The sequence below is a fragment of the Hemicordylus capensis genome, chromosome 4 (assembly GCF_027244095.1).
Source record: "Hemicordylus capensis ecotype Gifberg chromosome 4, rHemCap1.1.pri, whole genome shotgun sequence".
In the NCBI taxonomy this organism is placed as follows: domain Eukaryota; kingdom Metazoa; phylum Chordata; class Lepidosauria; order Squamata; family Cordylidae; genus Hemicordylus; species Hemicordylus capensis.
Window position 1 is genome coordinate 90,627,462 of NC_069660.1, and position 20,686 is coordinate 90,648,147.

Here is a 20,686-nt window from a genome sequence, read left to right on the forward strand (position 1 = left end):
GTGCGCATTCCATAATCCTGGGGTGGCAACCGAAAAGTCTCCTACTGGTAATGCAGGAAACTTGGGAAGGGGAAAGTCTGGACACACAACTTTTCATATATGCATCTACTATGGAAGATGTGCCAAATCTACTTACTGGTTCTGGTTTATCTACAAGTTCCTCTCTCTTTCCCTCATCTCCTGAGGAATCCCCAGGGAACTGCACTCCTTAGGGAAGTGCTCAAGGACTCAGAAACAGGAAAGAGCTAAGGGTTATGACTTTATGATCATAATGCCCACTAGCAAGAGGGTCTGGCCTACACTGTGAATGAAATAGAACAGGAGGAGGGGTGACAAGGCAAGCCCAAGGATTTCTGGTGCCCCAGGCAAAGGCTGGCTTTGGTGCCCCTGCCCCCTTTGCCCATGTGGGCAGCATGAGCAGTGGTCTCTGCCCTTGTCTGCTTTCCTTTTGTCCTGGTTGCGGCAGCTGTCAGCAGCAAGGCAGCAGTCAAATACCTGTGCCCCAATGGACTATCCTTTAGGCTCACAAGGTGGCATGTGACCCAGGCTTGGCAGCCTAGGTGACACTGACTGCCTAGTTGCCTAGTGGATGAGCTGGCCCTGAGCAAGAGCAAAAGACCTGAAACTTATCTGAATCGTTTGACAGTTTTCTTGTCTCTTGTATGCAAACCAAATCTAGACAGAAGAGTTCTGAGAATCCATGCAGGCAGGAAACTTTTTTCTGCATACATTGCAATAAGAGATGGTCACCTCCCGCAAACATTTCTGTACTTTCAGGTAAACTTAGATTCCAACAGAAGGTGTACAGAAAATAAGATAGCATTTGAATTCCACTGACCAGAATTTAGTACAAGCCCTTAATTGAAGAGTGTGTGCGCAGTCGAACACATTCAGGAGAATGCAGGAGCTGGGTGAAATTGAACAGGAGACAAGCAAAAAATAGAAAGTGAATGGAAATTGTTCAAAGGTAATTGAATGTATGTCTGAGCATTTATGTGTGCTAGCTAGCAATAAATACACTTTGCGGCAAAGCAAGCCAATATGGGCAAATAAAGAAAGTGCAGAAAGCAATCAAGGGGAAGGAAGAAGCATAAGCAAGCTGAACTAAAGTACTGTTTTGAGCCAGAATGGGAGAGGAATAAAAGTCAATGTGGGAGAGTCAGCTTGAACTGCTGTAGCTAATGTGGAATCATGGGCATGTCAAAGAAGGCAGAATCATATGCAATTGTCTCGTCGGCCACTTTAAAGTTACCAAAACCCATGTGTGGTGTCTGGGGATTGTGGGGTCTGGGGAAGAAGGCAAAAGACCCCTGAGGCATCAGGCTAGACTCCTGCAGTTGTCAGTGAGCTCTTGCTGGGCCATGGCTGCAGGCAGGTTGCATGGGATTCCTGGGGGAAGTCTTGTAAGGTCCACGGAGTCTGAAGTCCCAGGAGATATGAGCACCTTGTATTGTCCTAAATAGGCAGCATTAAAGTCTAATACAGATAGAAAGATATGTTTAAGGTTTCTATCTTAGGTTAAATATTTCATTTGCAGCTACCAGATGCATATTGTGGGTAGAAGCTGATTGCAAATCACCTAGGACAGTGCTTCCCAACTGGTGCACCATGTGGCACACTACTGTGCCATGATGGCTCATGCACCGAGGAGGGCTAAATCTTTCCCAGTGAATAAGGTAGCGAGCCGGCCTCAAAAGTGGGGAGTTTAAACTCTCCACTTTTGGAGCTAGCTTGCTCCAAAATCGATCCCTATTTCCCATCCACAAACTTGCCTTACTGCATAAGATTTTCAGCTTGAAATCTGACGCCTGATGGTCTTAGGTTCAGGACAAAACAACTCACTAATGAGGAGACAGCACCCCCACAAATTATTAGAAATGTCTTTCAGTAGACAAAATTAAAGAAGAATTTTCTATTTTTACAAGCTACTCAGAAGTGGAATATTTTGAACTAAGCTCCTGAATAAGGTCTTCTCTTTCCCCCTTTCTTGAGCTGAGGAACTGCTTTGGCCAGAGGAGGAGCCTTTCATTTCTATTTGGTAAATACTTCTAGGCATTACACAGTATGCATTATTGTATGCCTAGGTTGAGTAAAACCATTATGGTAAGTTGATAATCTAAAATTTACCTTCTTCACCATTGTATAAATATGCCCTGCTCACTCCATTCTACACCTTGGTAATCTCTCCCCTTGATGACTGCAACCTTCTCCTCTCTAGTCTTCTGTTGTGTAACCTCAGCACCCTCCCCACAATTGGGCATTCTGCTGCCAAAGCACCGATCAGAGCAATGATGTGACATGGTCAAAGCATCGATCTGTCGTTGCGCTGACCATTCTATGCCCCTCCTTAAATACCTACACTGCCTTCCTGTCTGTCCCAGATGCAGCACTAGCGGCTAGTCCTTACCTTTAAAACCATCCATGGCCTTGCTCCTCCCTACTTCTTTACTCTCTTGTTACCCTCCTAACTGTGCCTTCGCTCCTCTAGTTCCATCATCCTTAACTATTCAAAAGTTTCCTCCTTCCTCTTCCACCCTTTCTCCCCTGCTGCTTATTGTTCCTAGAACCTTCTCCTGCATGATGCTTCCTCCCTTACTTCCTTCAAATCCCTCCTCACAACTCACTGTTTTGTGAAGCCCTCTGCACAAATTTCTAGTCCTTATACCTGACTGCATGTAAATCAAAGTTCATGTACAGAAAATAATTGCATGTCGTTCCCCCCCCCCATTTACTCTGTCTCCTTCCCCTCTCTCTGTTGTCTCCCTTATGTCTAGAAATAGGAAATGAGGTCCTTGAGGTAGGAACCTGTCCTCTTGCCTGCTGCAAACTACTATGTACACAGATGGCATCATAACAACAACACAACACTATTTGTTTTAACATTTAACGAAAGAATGACAGAATTTGAAACAAGAAGAAAGTGGGGAAAGAGAGCCTTTATTCTTCCTAAAGAAATAGGCCAGCAATTGTAGTCCTCGGCCTGAACCATTTTGCTCCACCTCCTCCCTTTGTCAGAATGTCTACTTCTGAGGGAGAAATGCTACTGAAGAGTAGTAGTTGTTATTACCAGCACTGGCCACATTTCACCACAACGTGATTAACCGCTACCTGGCTTACCATTTCTAGACAGCTCAATAATTTTAACAAGGAATGAAGAGTCTTTTTGCTTCCTTTCTCTTACCTTCAGACATCTCACTTAGAAGGCAGGCAGTGAATCTGACCTATAAGGAAAGCCCCACTGGGACCTGAATATCACTTATCAAGTCTAAAGATTCAGCCCTAGTCGAGGCTGATGTGATGTAAAGCACCCTTGTCTTGAGTTCCCTCCCCATCTTCACTCCTGCTTCCACCCCAGGGGGAAAAACCAGTCACCTTGGCTAGGAAACACACTACCTCAATCACAATCACACTTCAATCACCAGACTGTCTCTTTCTCAGCTCCTGTCCTTGGTTTTGAGTATTTACAGCCCATCTGTCTGTCTCAAACACACTTCTCATTCAAGAGGGAAATTAATCTCTCTCTCTCTCCCTTCTTTCCTCTCCCTCCTCCTTCACCTCACATTTGCAGTTTACCATGAACTGCTTCCCTTTATCTCAGCAACAATTCTCTCTGACTTGGAAAATGTTTTGCACCCACACTCCTGGGCAGATAATTGACTGCATCATTATTTAGTTGCTCCCTATATTGTTTCCTCGGCTAGGCCTGATCCACAGCAATTTAAAAATAGATACGGAGTTTAAAATCCCAGTGACTAGCATCTCTATATCTGCATATTAAAGAAAGTCACACATGGGAAAGCAAAGAAAATTGTTGCTGGAGAGCACAATCAGGTCATCATTATATTGCTTGCATTCGAGGTCAATTCGATAACCCCTTTTCTTTGTGAAAAAATATGGATATTCTGCAGGTGATGAGGATTGGCAGTACGGACAGGAGCCATGCAAATTCAGAGTATGAATTTGGAGGCAGGCCTTCTTTTCCTATATCATCAACTCTGACAAATTTTGGCAAATAGGGAATAAAGTGTTCTTAAGAAAAGCACCTGCTTTCTTTGCATAGAATGGCCACATTTTTTTGCATGCCAGCTCTAGGTCCTGGTGGGGTCCAGGTATTGGAAATTTGGTGGGCTTCCTAGAATTGCAGTTTTGCAGGTCTGTTGCTACAATTTGGTCTCTGTCAAAAGCACCAGACTTGGAGATGGCAACTGTACTGCTTCAGCTATTTCCTCAATTTCAGAGCAATTTTGACGTAAATCGCCCTGAGCCTTTTTTTTGGAAGAGCGGTATATAAATCAAATAAATAATAAAATAAATAAATAGGCATTAATTATGGCACTGCTGTTATGGCAGAACCACTTGATGTTGCCTCATAGATTGCTTGGCAGCATGAAGGCCTAGACAATGGTCAGAGTTGTCTAAGCAGAGTTGTTAGCCATGTGTGTCTGACTGCATGTGTGTCTGTTCGCAAACGTATACAGCCTGTCTGTTGCTGCAGTACAGTACAATCACATGACTAAAAGTGTCTTTGAGATGGATTAATATGGGAGCGTCAGCTTTATCCTATGTCTGTTTTAGAACACCTCCACTGATAGTGTATGAGGTCCAGTTTATTATCTTACCACCATCCAAAATGAAATTTTCCATCCTTATGTTACCCAGTGAATCCAGTGGCTAACAGCCTGACTAAATTTACTAGAGGAAGTCCTTCTGAAATTTAGTAATCTATTAGTGAATGTTCTGAATAGTGCTATTGAGTAACTTAGTCTGGACTGACAGACTGTGAATCAAGACGGGGACTATTTGACATTGCTCCAGTGATTTCAAAGTACCATGTACACATGGGCATCCATGGTGGAGGGCAAGGAGAGCAATCTTCCTCCGACTCCCAACCAGACATGATATCAGTTTAGATTTATAATGCATATATTTGTGCAATGTACTTCACCACACACACATATGCATCTGGAAAAATTCCTATGGATGCTCATGCATTCACGTGTTTGTTTGTATTATGCCTGGTTTCACCTGAAAATGGAGCTATGCAAGAGCTCAGCTAGTAACAGTGTACTGGGCCCTTACATAGCTCTGATGGGAAAGAAGTGAATTGTGTCAGAGGCTCAAAAAAGCACTTGGCTCAATGATACTAAAGAGCCCAGAATTTGGTGGCTCTGACTATGAACAAGAGGCATTGACTATGGATGGGTCCAAGGGCTGCAAATGCCTAATATAGCAGTTTAATGAGGGGTTAACATGGCTAACTTCTAGTGCCATAAATAAAAACCCATCCACCAGATCCCAACACGGTGGACCATCAGCAGTTAGCCTGAATGCCTCATATTGCAAAAACTACTCTAAGAAATATTATAATGATGAAGATGATAAAAATAATACAATAATACAATAACAATAAAACACAACTTTATTTGTTAGCCACCCCAAAACAAATTGTTCTCTGGGTGGCTCACAACAGCGGATTAAAATATACAATAAAAACATATAACACATTAAATCATAACAGACAAAAAGGAAGAAAATATAATATTCAATACAAAACAGCTTAAAAACTCATTTTAAAATTTGTTAAAAATCAGATCATATCTGAAAACCAAAATTTAAAAGGCCTGGGTGAACAAAAAGGTCTTTACCTGGTATCTAAAAGAACAAAGTGACAAAGCCAGGCTAACCCCACTGGGAAGGCTATTCCATAAATGGAGTGCAACCACCAAAAAGGCTCTCTCCCTGGTAGCCTTGTTTGTCAGAGGCACCCAGAGGAGGGCCTCTGAAGAAGATCTTAAGGTTCGGGTAGGTACATATAGGGCAAGAGAAAGACACATGTGTGTCTAAAAAGAGACACATTCCAGGTTCAGATGTTTTAACATCCAATACCCTCTTAGGGCCCAATGTGGTAAGAGTGCAGGGTTGGCTCCTCAATGAGGAGGAGCCTCTTATGTTCTTATGCTCTTATGTGGCGAAATGAGGCAATCACCTCAGATGGCACTTTTGGGGGGCAGCAGAATGCATCCTTTCCCCCTGCTGCCTTCAGCTGCACCATAATACTCATCTTTGTGTTTCCCGCAGACCTAGCTCTGTGCTCAAGTGCTTCTATGCACTCCCATTGCCTCTGGCTAGTCAGCAGTGCCCTTCACTCTATGGGAGAAATCTGGGACATAATCTGACCAAGGTTGAACACTTTGACATTATTTCAGTGGGGAAAAGTAAGGAGCACTCTGATTTCTCCTACTGAAATTATGGGGCCTAAATTGCTTAATACAGGACTTTAAATGACTGAATTGTACCCCCTGGAAGTTATCCTTAAATATACTTGCCCTAGCTAGCAGTGTAATATAATGGATTGAAGCAGATTTGCTGCAGCTTTTTGCTTTCTCTTTAGCTTGTGTATGCTGTTTGCACTATTTGTAGCATTTCCATTTGAAAATCCTCCTAGGTATTCCAGCCTAGGCCACTGGAATCCAGAGAGCTTTGTGGCTGAGGATGTTAATTAGTAGTCTGGCCCCACCTGATACAGATCTCCTGTTTATCTCTATGACTGACATATGGAATCAGCAGGCTGTGCATGAGCCACACAGTCCACTGATGGGAATTAAAACCCACATGAAACTGCTTTTGCAAGCAACTCCCTTGATTTCTAGTTGTGCTCTAAGGTACTGTACAGGGTGCACAGGGAGCTCTCCAGTGAACATGCCCAAGTTTTCTCTCACACTACAGCTTGAGACAGATGATAGAGACTCAAGGATGTTGCTCGTGGTATGTACACTCATCATTACATCCTCACCTTGGGCTGTAGCTCAGTGGTAGAGAACCTGCTTGGCATGCAGAAGGTCCCAGGTTCAATCCCTGGCATCAGCAGGTAGAGCTGGGAAGGACTCCTGACTGAAACCTTGGAGAGAGTTGCTGCCAGTCAGTGTAAGTATTACTGAGCTCGGTGGACTGATGTTCTGACTCAGTAGAAGGCAGCTTCCTATGTCCCTTCACTGGCAGGTCTTATAGGGTTTTTATAGTGCTTTAAAAACCTGGAGAACCAATTTGATCAGGATCACAGTGGGATCGAAGAAATGACAGTACAACAACACAGAGGACATTGCCTCTCTCAGACCATCTTCAACTCTCTTGGACTCTTGTCTCCTGCCTGGAACCTCAAGATGTTTATCTTGCCACAGCTATATTTGCTTCTAAGACAGATACAGTAATCCTCTGTACATTCTCCTAACTGGGCTGCATGTTTTATTTAACTGCATTAAGTACAGCCCAATGTGGAGATGATAAAGAAACAAAGAGAATTAAAGTGCATGCTCAGGCTTGCTGCCATTTACCGGTGTTTATATTAAACACTGCCTCTTCCCATCTTGTTCTTCTGCCAACATTAATGCCTGGCTAATGATGCAGATTGCAACTCCTGTGACAGAAGATAATTGTGCAGGCATGGTTCCTTCACACTTGAATTTATACTGTCTGTAAGTATGGTGAAAGGAAGAGCAGGAGGAGGAAAAACAAACTTGGCTTCAAATGAACAACAATAAAACCCTCCACCCAGCGCTTTGCATACGTTGCTTATGCACATTTGCTAATACATGCAAATGAAAGATTGTTCACGTGCTCACCTGGACTAAACAAAACTGTTGGAGAGAATAAAACACTTAACAAGGTTTAAAGCCATTCTTCACAGGGTCAGTATGTGGCACACATGTTATTTGCCTGTTTACATTTGCTCACAAATTCACAATCTGTGTGCATGGTGGAACCATTTTTTTATTCCAGCTAATACCCATATATCAGGCAGCTCTTGGCTAAGGGCCTGAGCCTTTATATTTCTTTGTGTGAAAACATATGTAGTTCAACAGTTATGGAAACAGTGGAGGACAATTTTCTAATGGCGTATATATGACAGGCCTTGACAAATTTTCTTTGGATCTAGGAGCCAGTTCAGAGATTGAGCAGCTCAACAATGGGCACTTGACACAGTTACCAGACTTAGTGATAGGCACTGAGGTCATTCACATGAGCAACCCTACCTGGGCTTGCACAGCCCTACTGGAGTAGGACTGCTTGTGTGGAGCACCAGGATGGTCTTGACCCCAGCACACTTCACTGAGGTAGCCTGGGTTTTGTACCTGTGCTTATAGTGATGTAGAAGGCCACCAGACCCCATTCTCCAGCCATATGAATGCTCAGGCTGTCTACAGCCCAAGTGTTCATTGAGCTGTGCTGCTCGAGTACCTGGCGGTGTGGAAATCCCCCAATGCATCACGCTCCTTGCACAGTGCATTGTGGGATTTCTGGAGGCCAGGATCCATTTCCCGGGCCTCCAGATAGCCACGCTGCTTGCTGCAGCATGGGTCATGTGGGCACATGAGCGGCATGGCTGAAGAGAGACCACGCTCTTGTTGGGGGGAAGTAGGACTGATCCTGCCTTCCCCCTTGCCCTACCCAGCTCCACCAACAGCCTCATGTGAACAACCAACAACCATGTGAACAACGTTCACTGTTCACCAGCAACTATGTGAACCACCTCTTTGTTTGTGGGGGAAGAGAGTACATGGGCTTCACTTTGTCCCTTTTACAAGTAACGCACTCAGAACGGAAACAGAGCTGCTTGGAACAAATAAAGCTTTTACTAATATCTCTACCTCTGGAAATTCTAGTCTAGGCACCAATTTCTAGTCACCTGGAGCCTGGGACTTATCAAACTCTTATATATGAGTTAACTATGAGGTTGAACCAATGCCCCAAACTGGAGAGATGGTATATGAGTGTGAATGAGTCTATATTAAGGCAAATGACCAAATGACCAACTATATTAAGGCAAATGACCAACTATATTAAGGCAAATGACCAACTGTGGATACTGAAAGCAAGAAAGGACAGTTGGTTTGCGCCTGCCCAGGCTGCCTAATTCACACATTTGGTTGCCATAATGTTATTTGTTTGTTTGTTTTTGCCCCCTTTGAGCCAAAAAGACCCTCAAAGTTGCTAAGAACAACATAATTCAACAATAACAAAACAGCAATTAAAGATAAAAAGACAACAAAACCCAGACCAAATATAAAGCAATCAAGGAGCTGCTGAATCCCAAATCAATCAACATACAACTAAAATAGTTGCATTTTCAGGCTGGCTGTTTGCAGTGCCGGAATCACTCCCGATCCTGCTGCTCCTCCCCCAGGCAGCCCTGATTTTGGACCCAGGCTAAAAATGAGGTAGGAGGATAAGTGTGTGCCTCCTATCTCACTGCCTGGTTGTGTGGGCTGTCAGACTGCCAGCAGCCATTATAATCACAGAGGCTGAGGCTGCTCATGAGGTGCATTGTGGGATTCCTGGCAGCCCGGCTTCCTTCCCCCCGCCTCCTGATTGCTGTGCCACTCATCTTGGTGCACCACTCATCTGGGCGCATGGGCAGTGGAGCCCTACTTGAGCTCTGGTCATGTGGGGGAGGCAGGTAGGCTCCCGCATTCCCCAAGCTCCCACTCATTTGGTCGTGTGAACAACCTCACAGAGTAGTTGTACTTGTCATAAATTAAAGGTTGAAATGCAAATTTGTCCTGAGATATGGACAATGGAGAGCTATTAAGTGTGTGTGTGTGTGTGTGTGTGTGTACAGTATGTAATATATTTGTAGATCAAATGATACACAGTCACTGCATATCTTACTTGGATGTAGGTGAAACTGTTTTTGCTGATATCTAAAAATGGAGGACTATTACCAGTGGACAGTGGAGCAGGCCGTTTAGTAATGCATCATCTAATGGACAGTATATTTGCTTCTTCTGTGGTAACCATCCTTCCCTTATGCTTTCAAAAAAATATACTACTGCCCTGAGGGAATGGGGATGGGGGTGGGGAAAAAGAGAAACAATTTACCTTAATGACATGGTTTGCTTAAGAATTAAGTGTTGATGAAAGTTGAAAGCTAACGCTTACTTTTTAATTCACAGACCAGCTGCAGCACAGCATGAGGAGAGAGAGGGGGCTGGCTGTTTCATTTGCTAAAACACCTTTCTCTTGGTATAGTGATGACTATACTCTTCAGTAATTCAGTTTAATTGAAATTCCATGCTTGTTAGATTCCAAGTCCTATATTGATCAACATATGCCAACTGTGGAAAATTGCACTAAATTGTGTTATGTTTACTGGGAGCACTCAACTGTCCACTGGTGTCTGAAGCAAGCTTATACCACCTACAAAAGACTGGACCAGGACTGATACTGCATCTAGAATTGGATTTTCTTATCAAACCCCCCCCCCCACCTTAAAGAAACAAATAGAATAAAAGAGCCAGGCCCAGAAAAACTGCTGGATCTGAAAAGCTTAGATAATCGGGTTATTGCCTGCCTAGCACTGTTGAAGAGCAAGCACTACGGCTGTTGAATTTAGTGGTGGCGGCAGTGTGGCGATTAGGATCCAGCCTGCATGTGACTAAACGGCTGGAATACTTGAAGTTCTTTTCACTTGAATTCTGTGGATTCAGGCCTACATCACTTATAAACAGATTGTCTACATGGGTATCTCTTGCACAGAGGAAATTGTATGTACGTGGGATATACCCTGGAGCAAATCTCTACTTCACTATAGAGCAAAGAGCAGCCGTGTGTGTGTGTGTGTGTGTGTGTGTTCTCGTGCACGCATGCTCATGGAGGGGGGAGAGATTTTAATCGGGAAAATGGGATAGCAGAAAGAGTTAAATAATCCCTTCTCCACTGCATTGCAACTGCCCCCCACCCCCACTTCTGTTTTTCAATAAAGAGGGAAGCCTTGTGTAATCCAGTCATAGATCTCCTGGATAATGTACAGTTTGGCCCTTGATTGGCATCAGGTTGCTACAATGTTATATGTTATAGTAAGTGCAGAGGTGCACCAAGGGCATTTTGGAGCCTCAACCTAAAGGCCTTTGCCCCACCCCCCACCCCCCCACTGCAAGTTAAGCATCTTTTTTTTAACACGTAGGTTCTTGAGGGCACAAACCACACCACCCAGGACAGATTAAATAGGATTTGGGGGGCCCCAGGGGATGTGGAGGCCCCAGACGTCAGCCCCAAAGTCCAGGGGTAAGAGCGTCTCTGAGTAAGTGTTCGCAGTTTGGTGACTATTTACATTTTTATGTGAATGCTGACATTAACATTTCAGTGGATGATATCCGGACTAGCACTGTGCTGGTGCAACTGTGCTAACTTTGAGTAATGCCACAACATCGTGCAAGGGGAGGAAGGGCAATTTTTGCCATCTCTGCTTCCCTCTGAATCCCACTGTGCCTCCTAAAAATATGACCCTGAGGGTCATGCAGCCTTCAAGGATACTTTTCCAGGAGGTACAGTTGGCTTCAGAGCGGAGGGAAAGTTGGCAATAATTGTCCTTCTGGTCCTTGTGTACAGGATTACTCTGGATGTCAAAACTGTTAGTCTGGATATCAACCAGTGACTGTCAGTCAACATTCACTGGTGTATCTGTGGTATCTTTTTTGATCATTCTAAACATTTGTCTGAGATTATCACCAATAACATGTACAGTATCATCACATTTTGTATGTTCAGTGGAATATACATATATGGTAAAGCAGAAAAATGTATGATCATGAAACATGATATAAATGTAAAAATAAAATAAAAAATAAAATAAAAAATGATGCTGCATACACAGGATACACCATTTCCATCTGAAGTTATATTCATATGAGCAGTGGTGAAGTCACAAATTCAGAAGTGCATGCTCTCTCTATGACAGCCCCATAGCTGCCACGCCCACCTACTGGCCACACACCGCACTTAGATAGATGCAATAATTTGGCGGCTTCTGTTACAAGAAATCAGTGATTGTTTCCTAATACCATAAAGCTTGAACCTCATGTGATTATTCACCCAGAAGAGCTAGCTGGATTGTCAACCACAAAGACTAGAGGATTGTTCCTGTGGGATATTTATTATGCTCTGAATCTCACAGACTTCAAATCCAACCAACTCCAAACCAATTTATTAAACCAGTTTAACCTTTATATAGCCATCCCAATACAAATTCATCATATTTCAGCAAGGGAACCACTTGAACATCTGAAGTGGCATCATGCCCAAAGCAAGCAAGGTAGAATCATGCAGCTCTTCCTTGTGTGCCATTTTTTAAAAGCCTAGAAATTTCACTGTATCTTACATACAAGATTTACTGATGCAATGGTGTACAGGAGGACCTTGTTACTCGTGGATTCTGCATCCACGGCTTCACATATCTGTGATCGGGTAATTGGCACCCGACCTCGGTATATGCAAGGAAAAACTGGCCCAAAAAAGGGTTAAACCCGCCTATCTGTGGATCACAGGCATCCAGAAAGAACTGCAGAGGTAATTTCCAGCTGCCATTTTGTAAATTGGAGCCATTTTGTGGCTCATTTTGTTTTTAAAAGGTCTAAAAATTGTGATTTTTCATGAAAAAAACATATTTGGGTGCTTTTAGGGGACATTGCTGGAATGTTGGAGGCCCATGGATCATGGTAGGGCACATTATTTCATGTTTTCCCCCATTTTAGCCCATTTTTACCATGGTTTCCCAGCTTCCAGGAACCTAACTCCCATGATTACACTGAGTTCAATGATCGGAGTTTCTTTATCTGAGGCAATGTCAGGGAATGGAATCCCCACGAATACTGAGGTTTTCCTGTACTGATAATAGGGGTGTAGAACCAGGGTGACTGCCGTCATAATACAGAACAAGGCACAGCCACCTTGGTCTACGCTGCAGGGTATAGGGCTGTAGCTCAGTGGTAGAAAACGTTTTGTATACATGACGTCCCATGTTTAATCCCTGATCTCTCCAGGTAGGATTGAGAGTCACCTGTTCTAAACTGTAGCAAATCTAGCACTGCCAGTCAGTGCAGACCAGGGCTACTCAACTGTGGCCCTCCAGCTCTTTTTGGACTACAGCTCTGAGCATCCCCAGACAGTGGCCAACAGTCAGGGATGATGAGAAGTATAGGCCAACATCTGCAGGAATGCCGGATACTGCGCTAGATAGAGAAATGATCAGACTCAGGGTAAGGCAGCTTCCTAAGTAGAGTTGCTGCTACTCCCCAAATACAGGCCAGCTTCAAGGGATGCCTTTGCATCAGACCTGGGAGCCTATTGCCCTCTCCTCTTCTCCCTCGTTGTAGCAGAGCATAGAGGGTGGATACGGATCAGGCATTTACAGCACTGAAGTTTCATCTGTGATCTCTGGCTTCAAATCAATGCTCAGCCACAATTTCAGCAATCAAGTTTGGGCAAGTCACTCTATCTCAGCCTCTCTCATCTGCAAAATGGGAAAAATCATGATCTACTTCCCAGGGCTTGTGAGGAGAAGCAAGATAAAGAATTAAATAGAGAAAGATAAACTATTAATGATAGTGAAATGATGTATGACTATTGACAAGGCTCTGCATTAGAACCTTGCTGCCTGATTTAAACTGCTGATGTAAATCCAAACAGTACATATCCAAGCACTTCTAAGTCAATATGTGGTAAGACAGTGACAACACAGAATTGTTAAGTATTTCTTCAGCACAATAAGGTGATCAAAAGCATTTTGCTGACAGGACCCCCCCCCCGCCACCCCCGGTTTGTTTTTATATCTTGCTGGTAGCTGTGGTTTCCATTTTTCTCCTCCTATTTTAAAAATGCAATCAGAAGCAATTAATTCTAATCACAGGGAAGAAAGAGCAAGATTGCAGAGTGCCTGATTAGAGGAACACAATTAGGATCCTGCTCCAGTTGCCACCCTCCTTCATGTTCCTACTGTACTCTACAAAACTCTCATGCCAGTTGTGCTTCAGAAATCATGCAGACATGGATGCTGCAGAAGGTTTCAACTGCCTGACAGATTTTTCTGCAAACAGATCTGCAGCTTGAACCTGCAGTATCTCAGCCTACAAGACCGCAGAAAATCTGTGACCTGCAGGCCACAGCCTGTCTCATCAGGCAAGAGCCTGGGGAAGCGGTTCCATTTCTGCTGTCTGCCCCCAGCAAATGCAATGTGTTGACTAGCTTGAAGGAATGAACAAAATAAAACAAAAATGTTGTAATTTAGGGTGGTTTATTATATTCCAATTTTTGCACAAGCTGATAGTAAAATACTAATTTGAAAGCCAATTGTTTTCTCCCTGCGGATAAGTTCCACAAATATGGTAGAGGTTTTCCCCTCCCTCCATTCATGCTAAATTATTATGGGGATAATGTATTGCTCTTGTGTTATTTAGGCTGTTACACAGCCTAAATAGAATAGGTTGACTGAAGCCAAATGGGCATTGGCAACTACTCAGTGAGAGAAAGAGGAATAAGATTTCTTAGGATTGCCTCGCCTTGTCTTCAGGGCTGATTTCAACTATTTTTCTGATCATGCCCCCAGAATCTTGTAATATGCCAGGGTAACATTTCTGTTCCCACCCTCAGGTTGTTCCAAACTGAAGCCCTTTTGCCTTGTTCTGTAAAGGCCAAACTAGATATGATGTGGAAGACATATCAGATTTCCTAATTTCTTTTTCTTCAGTTAAAAGTAGTTGTGGAGGACAGGGGAGATTGGGGTCAGGGTTGTAGCACTATTGGGTGGAGCCAACCCTGTTTGCCATGGTGTATTCTTGGCCTAGTTTTGTACACATGCTGTTCAGGAATTATTTAAAAGAATTCCATTGAAACTCTTTCACACAAGCAGACCCACTGGTGGGAAGCGATTACAACAAAACTATAGCCTGCCATTTCACGGCTGTCTCCCATAAGTGGCCCTGTTCTGCCTGCTCCTGCCATCAGATCCATTTTCAGAAGAGAATTGACCTCAACATTCTTTGAGGTCATTCACACAATCGAAAACTGTATTCTATCAGGGTTTGGGCACTATGTGTCCTCCCAATATTTGGTTGTGTGGAAGCAAGGTAAAATAAAAAACCTGGGTAGAGGTGATCATGTGGAAGCTTCCACACAACCAAAAATCGGGAGCACACACAGCTCCCAGGTAGAACACAGTTTTCAGCTGTGTGAATGGCCTACTTGTCAACTAATAATCATATCATGAGGAGGCGGCAGCTCCAAAACCAAGCAGCACAGTCATTCCTCAAAAGCAGACTTGCAGGTGTGTGGGGGAAGAAAGAGATAACTTGGAACAAAAAGTCCCTTCCCCATGAGTCTTATTACCGATGAAAGATGGCAGCTTGACTTTGAAGCAAGCTATAGCCCTGACCACTAACACACCTAAGATGATCGAATGATGTACAAGAGGCCAAAGCAATACATCATTTCAATTTTCCCTTTAGACAAAAATAATCACAGTGAAAAAACAGATGCTTGAGTCTGGTCAACCCTTCGTACCTTGTCTTGGCTTGTACTAAATGATAAATGCCATGAAACAATAGACTACAGGATGACTAAGATGACTGGTATGCTTTAATAGTGAGTAAATTAAATCACTAGGTTGTCATAACTGACCAGATGCTGCTGTCTGCTACCAAACTATCATTATTTGTTAAGGCAAATTCCACACATACAGTAACCACACATCTCCATGTGTGTGGTTAGACCACTTCCCATCTCCAATACACTATACTATATTGTCCGAGGTAAGGACATAAATATCTGCAACCTTTTCTTTTTTTTCTAGATGAGGATTCTCAGTAGCAATTGATTAAACTGCACTCTCACTATGTTACTTGTGTAACATTTTGAATGATAGGAGCTTCCATTTCCAAAAGCATTCAGAAACCATATCTACACACAGAGAGAGACATACATTCATACCTGTATAACTTAATTGGCACTGTTTTCACAACTCCTTCAATTCACCTGTAATATCAAGTCATTTAAGTGATATTTTCACAACCTATTTACTGAGCAACCTGGCAATCAATCTGCCCACACAGTAAAAGAGAAAGTGTTTGGAGGATGGGAAGAGCTTGATAAAACCACAGAGAAAATGTCAATTTCTTCCAATGGCAGACAACCTGGCAGCTTTGCTGGATTACATTGTCTGACACTTTGCTGGAAATAAGTTTACAGGCTAAAAGCTCCACACTCTGACAGCACAGAGCCTTCTCCACAAATCAATAAAATCCCATATAGAAGAGTACTGGCACTGAAAATCAGTCTCTCTCTCTCTCTTTCTCTCTCTCTCTCTGTATCAAATGTCATAAAGAAATAAATAGATGCATTAGAGCACCCTCATTCCCCTTTATCTCTTTCTTTTCAATATATGGAGAGAAAGCAAAAAAGTATAAACATGATATAAGCTGTATCCTTTTAGACTGCCACTTTATATAAATAGCCTTGATTTATCCAAGCATTTCCTCACCTGTGGCTAGTGGGGCCATTCTGCATGAAGTTTTACATTACTTCAGTGCACACTCCTGGCTGCTGCAGCTCTTCTTGCTATGTCCACTTGCTTGCTCAGGACATAATGAGTTAATTTAAAAATATGCCAGTGTTTCTCTCTCTCTTTTATTTGTATACCATAGCATCTGCATGAGGCTAACATATATGTCTTGTGGGTGTAAAGATCATAGTGACATCCCCTTCAGATGATATTTTGATTGGTTAGTGTCTCTTAGGGGAAGGCACTGGAGTGTTTCTTACACACAGAGGCGCTTTCACTCCTGGACATTAGGGCTGCAGTCCAGGCCCTCCACAGTCCCTGGGCCCCCCAAATCCTCTTTAGTCTGTCCTGGGTGGTGTGGTTACCCAGTGGAGCATGATGATGCTTAATTTGCGGTGGGAGGGGGGCTCCAAAGGCCTTTAGTTCCAGACTCCAAAATTACCTATGTGTACTGCTTACACAAATTTGTATATGTCCTGAGAATGTTCCTCTTCCATTAGTCGTAACACAATATTGTAGAGCACTACAACTACAAAGAGTATTTCCATGAGCATCACTGTGGATGCAGTAGCTGCCATCTAGTTCTATGAACGTAGTCACTGGTTCTCTTAATGCAGCCTAAAAAAAGCAGCTGCATCACATTGCTGACTCATATTTCGCTAGTGAGAGGCTGTAATCACTCCTGTTCAAGGATCACAGGATTGCATTTGCTTGTTGTTGTTGCCTAAATGCAGAACCATACAACCAATAGCAGTGCTCATTAGGGGTGTGCATTTCAGATACAAAATGTTTTGTGCCCCAAACAGGCTGTTTTGGCTGTTTTGTAGCTGAAACAAAACACCCAATGCTCAAAACAGAAAATTTTGTTGCCATAACAAAACATCCCTGTTTCGGATACAAAACATTTTGTTGTTTCAGCTGTTTTGGAACTCCATTTTGCAACTGTGAAAAGTCTTTCTCCTTCAGTCTCCATTTTGAGTTTTGACATCTGTTTGAATTTCTAGCCCTTCCAGAAATTTCTGGCCCTCCCCTGGGGAGGGGCGGGGGATGTGGATGTGCATGACCTTATGATATCTGCCTGGTTCTTTGAAAAGCTCTGCTGTTGATGTTGATGTTATTTGGGGTGGATTCATGGCAGAAAGGGGGCTTTGGGGGCAGAAGAGTGGGTCAGGTGGTAGTGACCCAAAGGATACCTGCTGCCATCCAGATTCCAAAAGAATTGGGAAAAGGGCTGATTTTTAAAGACTTTCTGAAGTTTACATGTCTTTGGGGCCAATTCGAGGCAGAAAATGGGCCTGAGGGGCAAAACAGTGGGTTGGGTGGCAGTGCCCCAAGGGGTGCCTGCCACAACCCAGATTCTAAAGGAAAAGGGCAAAGGGCTGATTTCTTAGGAATTGTTGAAGTTTATGAATCTTTCAGGTTCCCCCCCAGGGAATAACTAAAGTTTCAGCAGACCCATAACTCCACCTGGGGTGCACTGGGGTGGCTGGGAGCTAGTGGTGGTGTAGTGCACATAGGGTGCCAACCACTCCCATGGATTGCTAACCCATGGGGTGCTGGGTTCTGTTGTTTCTGAGGTGTTCTGAATGTAGATTCTTTGGTAGCATATGAGATTTTCAATGACAAACCATGAATCCACTCTCATATGCTACCAGAGAATCTACACACAAAACATCTCAGAAACAACAGAACCCAGTACCCCATGGGTTAGCAACCCATGGGGGTGGTTGGCACCCTATGTGCTCTACACCACCACTTGCTCTGGGCCACCCTGGTGCCTCCCAAGTGCAGTTATGGGGCTGCTGAAACCTCCATCATTCCCTATGGGGAAGAACTTTAAAGACGCATAAACTCCATTAAATCTTTAAAAATCAGCCCTCTGCCCAATTCCTTTGAAATAATTCTGGCAGCTTCCTTGCCACCACTGGGCACTACCACCCACCCTACTCTGCTCTGGGCCACCCCTTTCCCCCCAACGTGAAGCTATACCTTTGCTGAAACCTCCATTATTTCCTATGGGGAAAATCTTAAACTTCAAAAATTCACCAAAAATCAGCTCTTTGCCCAATTCCTCTGAAATTTGGGTGGTAGCTTCCACTCATTGGGTGCTACCACCCCCACCCACTAGTTTTGCCCCAGGGCCAATTTTTAAAATCCAAAACATTTTTTATTCGGATTTTGCAATTGCAAACAAAGAACAAAATTGGGGTGTTTCAGATTGGCTGATTTTGAACAAAGAACAACATGGGGGGTGTTTCAGATTCGGGCCAAAAACAAAACAGGAAAAAAAACCAAAATGCACAACCCTAGTGCTCATGGCTCACATGACCTTCTATGTTTATGTCAATGAAAAGGACAAAAAGGGAAAAAAGCCAAACAAAATGGCAAGTTTGTGTGAATGAGCCCTAAGTTGCAGCCATTTTAATCAGACCCCATCTCTGCATGCTTGGCAATATACTCGTCAACATTTCCATCCTTGCCCCGCAACAGCTTTTCACAGTCACTAGGAAGTAATGCTTCTTCTAGGGCAGACTACAACACCCACACATTAATCAGTTAAGTGATTAAAACACAAGAAGAAAATACAGTACTACTGTTTACATGGAAGAAAGCAGAATCAAGAGGTCTTAATCTTGCCATGGATTGTTGGAACTCATAGGATGCTGGGAATTCAAGAGTGTCCCAGAGAAACACCTGTGTAATAAGGACCTCAATTTCAAAAATATAAGCAATGCCTTAATTGGACTTACCACCTTGTTGGGAAGTGATTTTCTGTGGAAAAATTAAAAGAGAAGGGCAGATGAACATTAAAAGGTGCAACTGGGATATGAGAGGTGAGTTCGTTATGGAGCTAACTGCCTATGACTGCTTATGAAAATGTTGCCACGTACTAGGAAGCACTGCCCAGCATAGGAGAGAAAAACATTTATTCTAGCACTTGTTTGCTGTAGCAGGTTCTACCTCTTTCTCTAGCAGTGCCCCATCCTGCATACATACAGGAAGTCTATAGAATAAGTGTCCATTGAGTGTCACTTGTTCCTGCTTGCTTTGTTGTGACAAGACTGGGAGCGTTCACTGATGGTGCATTATTATTTCAGAACTGTTATCTCAGTCCTGAATCAGCTGCTGTGCAACTATAGCAGGAACTTTGCCAGTTAAATGGTTCCAAGCACATATCCTTTCATCTGCTAGCCCTCCCTCCCCAATACAAATGATGCTGGTGTGACTGCGTTTTGTCTACAGCAATTCCATAATTTGCAGACAACAATGTCTCACAGATCTCTGCTGGAAGGCACATTCAAACATTTACCATTGACTCCTATGCTGATTACCCACAGAGGGGGCTTTAAAAATAATACTGCCATCAACAGCCACAACAGTGCACACAGAAAACGGGAAGATGGAAGCATTTGAGAGCACTAAAAAAAAAATAAAACCCCTCCCAATGCTTTTGCCAAACTCTTAATAATTTTGGCTTTCCCAAAATAAAAGTTGGATTATTCTGCTCTTCAAGTATCAAAACAACCAATTAACACAGCTAATTAACGTCATGAACAGCAGTCAAAAGAATGGTAATTTAAATTCAGGATTTCAAAGCCTCACTAATCGCAGGCCAATGCAGCGCAGCACAGGGAGGCTGAAAGTGTTTGCTTATTGCAATACAATTTTATAGTGTACCATCAATTAGCAGCATCACAGGGAATGCTCACTTGCATGATTCATTTGTCTAATCAGAACAAAAAAGGGAGAGGAGGAGGAGAAATCACACTCCTTAATGTATGCAGCATCAATTTTTCCCAATAATTTATATCATGTCTGGAAATGATTGCGAAAAATAAATTGTCCTTCTTGAAGGTGCACTGGCATACAAAGTTTGTTTCTCCTCCCCCCACCAATGGTTATTCAGAAGCAAAAGCAGGAGAGTATGGAATATGAGGACAATAGGATCATAAAATCACAGAACAAGCTCGAAATCCTTTAATGGCCTTGGTTTTATTCAATTTGCTAGAAAAATGGAGTATGTCAGTCAGAGGACAACAAGATTTACTTCTTGTGACATCTTACTTTGTGACATCACACATAATGCTTGCAGTATAGATGTCCAAGAAAATCCATGATGGGGATACCCACATCCAATGGGGCCACCCCCTTGGAACTCCACAATCTCAAGGAAGGTTGGGTAGCAGTACCAGTTGCCATCTTGAATAAGCTTGATAGTGCCATTATGGACTATATATGCCTTTAGGCATATATAGGTGTATACTACCTTGAAAAGGTATATACTACCTTTTCAAGATGGCTAAAAAAGGGACACCAAAGTACCCTTGCAGCATTATTTTCAGGAATTTAGCTGCAAGC

At 43.1% G+C, this 20,686-nt stretch overlaps 1 protein-coding gene and 1 non-coding gene across 3 annotated transcripts in view; one reads left to right on the forward strand and one right to left on the reverse strand.

Annotated features, from left to right (window-relative positions):
- The window catches only part of AGBL4 (AGBL carboxypeptidase 4), a 1,553,201-nt gene that overhangs the window by 57,680 nt on the left and 1,474,835 nt on the right, over positions 1–20,686 (reverse strand). The window lies entirely within an intron of this gene.
- Positions 6,799–6,867, forward strand: TRNAA-GGC (transfer RNA alanine (anticodon GGC)). The gene has a single exon. It is a non-coding gene; the product is annotated as a tRNA-Ala (tRNA).